This window comes from Heterodontus francisci, unplaced genomic scaffold, assembly GCF_036365525.1.
Source record: "Heterodontus francisci isolate sHetFra1 unplaced genomic scaffold, sHetFra1.hap1 HAP1_SCAFFOLD_159, whole genome shotgun sequence".
Taxonomy (NCBI): domain Eukaryota; kingdom Metazoa; phylum Chordata; class Chondrichthyes; order Heterodontiformes; family Heterodontidae; genus Heterodontus; species Heterodontus francisci.
The window spans coordinates 4,192,579-4,204,867 of record NW_027140908.1 but is presented as its reverse complement, the minus strand read 5'-3'; positions in this window follow the sequence as shown (position 1 = coordinate 4,204,867).

Sequence of the window (12,289 nt, the reverse complement as noted above, 5' to 3'; positions counted from 1 at the left end):
CACCACACAGGGAAACCCCTTCCGCACACACTGAAACCCCTTCCCCACACACAGAAACCCTGTCCCCTCACACTGAAACATCTTCCCCACACACTGAAAACCCATCCCCACACAGTGAAACCCCTTCCGCACACACTGAAACCCCTTCCCCACACACTGAAACCCTTCCCCACACGCTGAAACCCCGACCCTACACACTGAAACCCATACCCCACACACTGAAACCCCATCCCCACCCAGTGAAACACCTTCCCCACACACTGAAACTCCTTCCCCACACACTGAAACCCTTCCCCACACACTGAAACCCATACCCACACACTGAAACACTTCCCCACACACTGAAACCCCTTCCCCACACACTGAAACACTTCCCCACACACTGAAACCCTTCCCCACACACTGAAATCCTTCCCCACACACTGGAACCCCTTCCCCACAAGCTGAAACCATTCCCCACACACTGAAACCCATCCCCACATACTGAAACCCCTTCCCCACATACTGAAACCCCTTCCCCACACACTGAAACCCTTCCCCACGCACTGAAACACCTTCCCCGCTCAGTGAAACCCTTCCCCACACACTGAACTCCTTCCCCACCCACTGAAACCCCTTCCCCACACGCTGAAACCATTCCCCACATACTGAAAACCCTTCCCCACACACTGAAACCCTTCCCCACACACGGAAACCCTTCCCCACACAGTGAATACCCTTCTCCACACACTGAAACACCTTCCCCGCACAGTGAAACCCTTCCCCATACACTGAAACCCTTCCCCACACACTGAAACCCCTTCCCCACACACTGAAACCCTTCCCCACACACTGAAACCCTTCCCCACACACAGAAACCCCTTCCCCACACACAGAAACCCCTTCCCCACACACTGAAACACATTCCACACACAGAGAACCCCCACCCCACATACTGAAACCCCTTCACCCCACACTGAAACACCTTCCACACACAGTGAAACCCCTTCCCCACACACTGAAACCATTCCACACACAGTGAAACCATTCCCCACACACTGATACACATTCCCCACACAGTGAAACCCCTTCCCCACTCTCTGAAACCCTTCCCCACACACTGAAACCATTCCCCACACACTGAAACCCTTTCCCCACACACTGAAACCCCTTCACCACACAGGGAAACCCCTTCCGCACACACTGAAACCCCTTCCCCACACACAGAAACCCTGTCCCCACACACTGAAACATCTTCCCCACACACTGAAAACCCATCCCCACACAGTGAAACCCCTTCCGCACACACTGAAACCCCTTCCCCACACACTGAAAACCTTCCCCACACGCTGAAACCCCGACCCTACACACTGAAACCCATACCCCACACACTGAAACCCCGTCCCCACCCAGTGAAACACCTTCCCCACACACTGAAACTCCTTCCCCACACACTGAAACCCTTCCCCACACACTGAAACCCATACCCACACACTGAAACACTTCCCCACACACTGAAACCCCTTCCCCACACACTGAAACACTTCCCCACACACTGAAACCCTTCCCCACACACTGAAATCCTTCCCCACACACTGGAACCCCTTCCCCACAAGCTGAAACCATTCCCCACACACTGAAACCATTCCCCACACACTGAAACCCATCCCCACATACTGAAACCCCTTCCCCACATACTGAAACCCCTTCCCCACACACTGAAACCCTTCCCCACGCACTGAAACACCTTCCCCGCACAGTGAAACCCTTCCCCACACACTGAACTCCTTCCCCACCCACTGAAACCCCTTCCCCACACGCTGAAACCATTCCCCACATACTGAAACCCCTTCCCCACACACTGAAACCCTTCCCCACACACGAAAACCCTTCCCCACACAGTGAATACCCTTCTCCACACACTGAAACACCTTCCCCGCACAGTGAAACCCTTCCCCATACACTGAAACCCTTCCCCACACACTGAAACCCCTTCCCCACACACTGAAACCCTTCCCCACACACTGAAACCCTTCCCCACACACAGAAACCCCTTCCCCACACACTGAAACACATTCCACACACAGAGAACCCCCACCCCACATACTGAAACCCCTTCACCCCACACTGAAACACCTTCCACACACAGTGAAACCCCTTCCCCACACACTGAAACCATTCCACACATAGTGAAACCATTCCCCACACACTGATACACCTTCCCCACACAGTGAAACCCCTTCCCCACTCACTGAAACCCTTCCCCACACACTGAAACCCGTCCCCACACACTGAAACTATTTCCGACACACTGAATCCACTTCCCCACACACTGAAACCCCATCCCCATACACTGAAACCCCTTCCCCACACACAGAAACCTTTCCCACACACTGAAACCCCTTCCCCACACACTGAAACCTTTCCCCACACACTGAAACCCGTCCCCACACACTGAAACCATTCCCCACGCACTGAAACCCCTTCCCCACACACTGAAACCCCTTCCCCACACACTGAAACAACGTCCCCACACACCGAATCCCCTTCTGCAAACACTGAAACCCCTTCCTCACACAGTGAATCCCCTTCGCCACACACTGAAACCCCTTCCCCACACACTGAAACCCTTGCCCCACACAGTGAAACCATTCCCCACACACTGAAACCCCTTACCCACACACTGAAACCCCTTCACCACACAGGGACACCCTTTCCCCACACACTGAAACCCTTTCCCCACACACGGAAGCCCCTGCCCCACACACAGAAACCCAGTCCCCACACACTGAAACATCTTCCCCACACACTGAAAACCCATCCCCACACAGTGAAACCCCTCCCGCACACACTGAAACCCGTTCCCCACACACGGAAACCCTTCCCCACACGCTGAAACCCCGACCCTACACACTGAAACCCATACCCCACACACTGAAACCCCGTCCCCACCCAGTGAAACACCTTCCCCACACACTGAAACTCCTTCCCCACACACTGAAACCGTTCCCCACACACTGAAACCCATACCCACACACTGAAACACTTCCCCACACACTGAAACCCCTTCCCCACACACTGAAACACTTCCCCACACACTGAAACCCTTCCCCAGACACTGAAATCCTTCCCCACACACTGGAAAACCTTCGCCACAAGCTGAAACCATTCCCCACACACTGAAACGCATCCCCACATACTGAAACCCCTTCCCCACATACTGAAACACCTTCCCCACACACTGAACCCCTTCCCCACACACTGAAACACCTTCCCCGCACAGTGAAACCCTTCCCCACACACTGAAACCCTTCCCCACACACTGAAACCCCTTCCCCACCCACTGAAACCCTTCCCCACACACTGAAACCCTTCCCCACACACTGAAACCCCTGCCCCACACACTGAAACACATTCCACACACAGTGAAACCCCTCCCCACACACTGAAACCCCTTCAGCACACAGGGAAACCCCTTCCGCACATACTGAAACCCCTTCCCCACACACAGAAACCCTGTCCCCACACACTGAAACATCTTCCCCACACACTGAAAACCCATCCCCACACAGTGAAACCCCTTCCGCACACACTGAAACCCCTTCCCCACACACTGAAACCCTTCACCACACGCTGAAACCCCGACCCTACACACTGAAACCCATACCCCACACACTGAAACCCCGTCCCCACCCAGTGAAACACCTTCCCCACACACTGAAACTCCTTCCCCACACACTGAAACCCTTCCCCACACACTGAAACCGATACCCACACACTGAAACCCTTCCCCACACACTGAAATCCTTCCCCACACACTGGAACCCCTTCCCCACATGCTGAAACCATTCCCCACACACTGAAACCATTCCCCACACACTGAAACCCATCCCCACATACTGAAACCCCTTCCCCACATACTGAAACCCCTTCCCCACACACTGAAACCCTTCCCCACGCACTGAAACACCTTCCCCGCACAGTGAAACCCTTCCCCACGCACTGAACTCCTTCCCCACACACTGAAGCCCCTTCCCCACACGCTGAAACCATTCCCCACATACTGAAACCCCTTCCCCACACACTAAAACCCTTCCCCACACACGGAAACCCTTCCCCACACAGTGAATACCCTTCTCCACACACTGAAACACCTTCCCCGCACAGTGAAACCCTTCCCCATACACTGAAACCCTTCCCCACACACTGAAACCCCTTCCCCACACACTGAAACCCTTCCCCACACACTGAAACCCTTCCCCACACACAGAAACCCCTTCCCCACACACTGAAACACATTCCACACACAGAGAACCCCTACCCCACATACTGAAACCCCTTCACCCCACACTGAAACACCTTCCACACACAGTGAAACCCCTTCCCCACACACTGAAACCATTCCACACACAGTGAAAGCATTCCCCACACACTGATACACATTCCCCACACAGTGAAACCCCTTCCCCACTCTCTGAAACCCTTCCCCACACACTGAAACCATTCCCCACACACTGAAACCCCTTCCCCACACACTGAAACCCCTTCACCACACAGGGAAACCCCTTCCGCACACACTGAAACCCCTTCCCCACACACAGAAACCCTGTCCCCACACACTGAAACATCTTCCCCACACACTGAAAACCCATCCCCACACAGTGAAACCCCTTCCGCATACACTGAAACCCCTTCCCCACACACTGAAACCCTTCCCCACACGCTGAAACCCCGACCCTACACACTGAAACCCATACCCCACACACTGAAACCCCGTCCCCACCCAGTGAAACACCTTCCCCACACACTGAAACTCCTTCCCCACACACTGAAACCCCTTCCCCACTCACTGAAACCCTTCCCCACACACTGAAACCCGTCCCCACACACTGAAACCATTTCCGACACACTGAATCCACTTACCCACACACTGAAACCCCATCCCCATACACTGAAACCCCTTCCCCACACACAGAAACCTTTCCCCACACACTGAAACCTTTCCCCACACACTGAAACCCCTTCCCCACACAGTGAAACCCCTTCCCCACACACTGAAACCATTCCCCACACACTGAAACCTCTTCCCCACACACTGAACCACATTCCCCACACACTGAAACCCCTTCCACACACACTGAAACCCCTTCCCCACACACTGAAACCATTCCCCACACATTCAAACCCCTTCCACACACACTGAAACCCCTTCCCCACACACTGAAACCCCTTCCCCACACACTGAAACCATTCCCCACACACTGAAACCCCTTCCCCACACACTGAAACCCCTTCCCCACACACTGAAACCCTTCCCCACACACTGAAACCCTTCCCCACACACAGAAACCCCTTCCCCACACACTGAAACACATTCCACACACAGAGAACCCCCACCCCACATACTGAAACCCCTTCACCCCACACTGAAACACCTTCCACACACAGTGAAACCCCTTCCCCACACACTGAAACCATTCCACACACAGTGAAAGCATTCCCCACACACTGATACACATTCCCCACACAGTGAAACCCCTTCCCCACTCTCTGAAACCCTTCCCCACACACTGAAACCATTCCCCACACACTGAAACCCCTTCCCCACACACTGAAACCCCTTCACCACACAGGGAAACCCCTTCCGCACACACTGAAACCCCTTCCCCACACACAGAAACCCTGTCCCCACACACTGAAACATCTTCCCCACACACTGAAAACCCATCCCCACACAGTGAAACCCCTTCCGCATACACTGAAACCCCTTCCCCACACACTGAAACCCTTCCCCACACGCTGAAACCCCGACCCTACACACTGAAACCCATACCCCACACACTGAAACCCCGTCCCCACCCAGTGAAACACCTTCCCCACACACTGAAACTCCTTCCCCACACACTGAAACCCCTTCCCCACTCACTGAAACCCTTCCCCACACACTGAAACCCGTCCCCACACACTGAAACCATTTCCGACACACTGAATCCACTTACCCACACACTGAAACCCCATCCCCATACACTGAAACCCCTTCCCCACACACAGAAACCTTTCCCCACACACTGAAACCTTTCCCCACACACTGAAACCCCTTCCCCACACACTGAAACCCCTTCCCCACACACTGAAACCATTCCCCACACACTGATACCTCTTCCCCACACACTGAACCACATTCCCCACACACTGAAACCCCTTCCACACACACTGAAACCCCTTCCCCACACACTGAAACCATTCCCCACACATTCAAACCCCTTCCACACACACTGAAACCCCTTCCCCACACACTGAAACCCCTTCCCCACACACTGAAACCATTCCCCACACACTGAAACCCCTTCCCCACACACTGAAACCCCTTCCCCACACAATGAAACCACTTCCCGACACAGAGAATACCCTTTCCCACACACTGAATCACCTTCCCCACACACTGAAATCCTTTCCCCACACACTGAAACACTTTCCCACACACTGAATCCCCTTCCGCACACACTGAAACACCTTCCCCACACACTGAAACCCTTCCCCACACACTGAAACCCTTCCCCACACACTGAAATCCTTCCCCACACACTGAAACCCCTTCCCCACACACTGAAACACATTCCACACATAGTGAAACCCCTCCCCACACACTGAAATCCTTCCCCACGCACTGAAACACCTTCCCCTCATGCTGAAACCGTTCCCCACACACTGAAACCATTCCCCACACACTGAAACCCTTCCCCACACACTGAAACCATTCCCCACACACTGAAACCCCTTCCCCACACTCTGAAACCCCTTCCCCACACACTGAAACCCCTTCCCCACACAGAGAATCCCCTTCTCCACACACTGAATCACCTTCCCCACACACTGAAATCCTTTCACCACACACTGAAACCATTCCCCACACACTGAAACACCTTCCCCAAACAGTGAAACCCCTTCCCCACACACTGAAACCCCTTCCCCACACAGTGAAACCCCTTCCCCACACACTGAAACCCCTTCCCCATACACTGAAACCCGTCCCCACACACTGAAACCATTCCCCACGCACTGAAACCCCTTCCCCACACACTGAAACCCCTTCCCCACACACTGAAACAACGTCCCCACACACCGAATCCCCTTCCGCAAACACTGAAACCCCTTCCTCACACAGTGAATCCCCTTCGCCACACACTGAAACCCCTTCCCCACACACTGAAACCCTTGCCCCACACAGTGAAACCATTCCCCACACACTGAAACCCCTTACCCACACACTGAAACCCCTTCACCACACAGGGACACCCCTTCCCCACACACTGAAACCCTTTCCCCACACACGGAAGCCCCTGCCCCACACACAGAAACCCAGTCCCCACACACTGAAAGATCTTCCCCACACACTGAAAACCCATCCCCACACAGTGAAACCCCTCCCGCACACACTGAAACCCCTTCCCCAAACACGGAAACCCTTCCCCACACGCTGAAACCCCGACCCTACACACTGAAACCCATACCCCACACACTGAAACCCCGTCCCCACCCAGTGAAACACCTTCCCCACACACTGAAACTCCTTCCCCACACACTGAAACCCTTCCCCACACACTGAAACCCATACCCACACACTGAAACACTTCCCCACACACTGAAACCCCTTCCCCACACACTGAAACACTTCCCCACACACTGAAACCCTTCCCCAGACACTGAAATCCTTCCCCACACACTGGAACCCCTTCCCCACAAGCTGAAACCATTCCCCACACACTGAAGCCATTCCCCACACACTGAAACCCATCCCCACATACTGAAACCCCTTCCCCACATACTGAAACACCTTCCCCACACACTGAACCCCTTCCCCACACACTGAAACACCTTCCCCGCACAGTGAAACCCGTCCCCACACACTGAAACACTTCCCCACACACTGAAACCCCTTCCCCACCCACTGAAACCCTTCCCCACACACTGAAACCCTTCCCCACACACTGAGACCCCTGCCCCACACACTGAAACACATTCCACACACAGTGAAACCCCTCCCCACACACTGAAACCCCTTCACCCCACACTGAAACACCTTCCACACACAGTGAAACCCCTTCCCCACACACTGAAACCATTCCCCACACAGTGAAACCATTCCCCACACACTGAAAACCCTTCCACTCACATGAAACCCCTTCCACACACACTGAATACCTTCCCCACACACTGAAACCATTCCCCACACACTGATACACCTTCCCCACTCAGTGAAACCCCTTCCCAACACACTGAAACCCTTCCCCACACACTTAAACCCGTCCCCACACACTGAAACCATTTCCCACACACTGAATCCCCTTCCCCACACACTGAAACCCCATCCCCACACACTGAAACCCCTTCCCCACACACTGAAACCTCTTCCCCACACACTGAAACCACTTCCCCACACACTGAAACCATTCCCCACACACTGAAACCCCTTCCCCAAACAGTGAAACCCCTTCTCCACACACTGAAACCATTCCCCACACACTGACAACACTTCCCCACACACTGAATCACATTCCCCACACACTGAAACCCCTTCCACACACACTGAAACCCCTTCCCCACACACTGAAACCATTGCCCACACACTGAAACCACTTCCACACACACTGAAACCCCTTCCCCACGCACTGAAACCCCTTCCCCACACACTGAAACCATTCCCCACACACTGAAACCCCTTCCCCACACACTGAAACCCATTCCCCACACAGTGAAACCCATTCCCCACACACTGAAACCATTCCCCACACACTGCAACACCTTCCCCACACACTGAAACCATTCCCCACACACGGAAACCACTTCCCCACCCACTGAAACCCCTTCGCCACACACTGAAACACATTCCACACACAGAGAAACCACACCCCACATACTGAAACCACTTCACCCCACACTGAAACACCTTCCACACACACTGAAACCCCTTCCCCACACGCTGAAACCCCTTCCCCAAACGCTGAAACCATTCCCCACACACTGAAACCTTACCCCACACACTGAAACCCTTCCCCACACACTGAAATCATTCCCCACACACTGAAACCCCTTCCCCACACACTGAAACCCCTTCCCCACACACTGAAACCCCTTCCCCACACAGAGAATCCCATTCTCCAGACACTGAATCACCTTCCCTACAGTCTGAACTCCTTTCACCACACACTGAAACCATTCCCCACACACTGAAACCCCTTCCCCACACAGTGAAACCCCTTCCCCACACACTGAAACCCCTTCCCCACACACTGAAACCCATACCCACACACTGGAACACTTCCCCACACACTGAAACCCCTTCCCCACACACTGAAACACTTCCCCACACACTGAAACCCTTCTCCACACACTGAAACCCCTTCCCCAAACGCTGAAACCATTCCCCACACACTGAAACCATTCCCCACACACTGAAACCCTTCCCCACACACAGAAACCATTCCCCACACACTGAAACCCCTTCCCCACACACTGAAACCCCTTCCCCACACACTGAAACCCCTTCCCCACACAGAGAATCCCCTTCTCCACACACTGAATCACCTTCCCCACACACTGAAATCCTTTCACCACACACTGAAACCATTCCCGACACACTGAAACCCCTTCCCAAAACAGTGAAACCCCTTCCCCACACACTGAAACCCCTTTGCCACACAGTGAAACCCCTTCCCCACACACTGAAACCCCTTCCCCACACACTGAAACCCATACCCACACACTGAAACACTTCCCCACACACTGAAACCCCTTCCCCACACAATGAAACCCCTTCCCCACACACTGAAACCCCTTCCCCACACAGAGAATCCCCTTCTCCACCCTCTGAATCACCTTCCCCACACACTGAAATCCTTTCACCACACACTGAAACCATTCCCGACAAACTGAAACCCCTTCCCCACACACTGAAACCCCTTCCCCAAACACTGAAACCCATACCCACACACTGAAACACTTCCCCACACACTGAAACCCCTTCCCCACACACTGAAACACTTCCCCACACACTGAAACCCTTCCCCACACACTGAAATCCTTCCCCACACACTGAAACCCCTTCCCCACACGCTGAAACCATTCCCCACACACTGAAACCTTTCCCCACACACTGAAACCCTTCCCCACACACTGAAACCCTTCCCCACACACTGCATCCCCTTCCCCACACACTTAAACACCTTCCTCGCACAGTGAATCCCTTCCCCACACAATGAAACCCTTCCCCACACATTGAAACACCTTCCCCACACACTGAAACCCTTCCCCACACACTGAAACACTTCCCCACACACTGAAACCCCTTCCCCACACACTGAAACACATTCCACACACAGTGAAACCCCTCCCCACACACTGAAACCCCTTCACCCCACACTGAAACTCCTTCCACACACAGTGAAACCCCTTCCCCACACACTGAAACCATTCCCCACACAGTGAAACCATTCCCCACACACTGAAAACACTTCCCCTCACAGTGAAACCCATTCCCCACGCACTGAATACCTTCCCCACACACTGTAACCATTCCCCACACACTGATACACCTTCCCCACACAGTGAAACCCCTTCCCCACAGACTGAAACCCTTCCCCACACACTGAATCCCATACCCACACACTGAAACCCTTCCCCACACACTGAAACCCCTTCCCCACACACTGAAACACTTCCCCACACACTGAAACCCTTCCCAACACACTGAACTCCTTCCCCACACACTGAAACCCCTTCCCCACACGCTGAAACCATTCCCCACACACGGAAACCATTCCCCACACACTGAAACCCCTTCCCCACATACTGAAACCCCTTCCCCACACACTGAAACCCTTCCCCACACACGGAAACCCTTCCCCAAACAGTGAATACCCTTCTCCACACACTGAAACACCTTCCCCGCACAGTGAAACCCTTCCCCATACACTGAAACCCTTCCCCACACACTGAAACCCCTTCCCCACACACTGAAACCCTTCCCCACACACTGAAACACCTTCCCCACACACTGACACCCCTTCCCCAAACACTGAAACACATTCAACACACAGAGAAAACCCACCCCACATACTGAAACCCCTTCACCCCACACTGAAACACCTTCCACACACAGTGAAACCCCTTCCCCACACACTGAAACCATTCCACACACAGTGAAACCATTCCCCACACACTGATACACCTTCCCCACACAGTGAAACCCCTTCCCCACTCACTGAAACCCTTCCCCACACACTGAAACCCGTCCCCACACACTGAAACCATTTCCGACACACTGAATCCACTTCCCCACACACTGAAACCCCATCCCCACACACTGAAACCCCTTCCCCACACACAGAAACCCTTCCCCACACACTGAAACCCCTTCCCCACACACTGAAACCATTCCCCACACACTGAAACCCCTTCCCCAAACAGTGAAACCCCTTCTCCACACACTGAAACCATTCCCCACACACTGAAACCCCTTCCACACACACTGAAACCCCTTCCCCACACACTGAAACCATTCCCCACACACTGAAACCACTTCCACACACACTGAAACCCCTTCCCCACGCACTGAAACCCCTTCCCCACACACTGAAACCGTTCCCCACACACTGAAACCCCTTCCCCACACATTGAAACCCATTCCCCACACAGTGAAACCCATTCCCCACACACTGAAACCATTCCCCACACACTGCAACACCATCCCCACACACTGGAACAATTCCCCACACACTGAAACCCCTTCCCCACACACTGCAACCCTTCCCAACACACAGAAACCATTCCCCACAGAGTGAAACCCCTTCCCCACACAGTGAAACCACTTCCCCACACACTGAAGCACATTCCCCACACAGTGAAACCCCTTCCCCACACACTGAAACCCGTCACCACGCACTGAAACCTTACCCCACACAGTAAAACCCGTTCCCCACACACTGAAACATCTTCCCCACACACTGAAAACCCATCCCCACACAGTGAAACCCCTTCCGCACATACTGAAACACCTTCCCACACACTGAAACCCTTCCCCACACACTGAAACCCCGACCCTACACACTGAAACCCCTACCCCACAAAGTGAAACCCCTCCCCACACACTGAAACCCCTTCACCCCACACTGAAACACCTTCCACACACAGTGAAACCCCATCCCCACACACTGAAACCATTCCCCACACAGTGAAACCATTCCCCACACACTGAATACCCTTCCCCTCACAGTGAAACCCCTTCCCCACACACTGAATACCTTCCCCACAC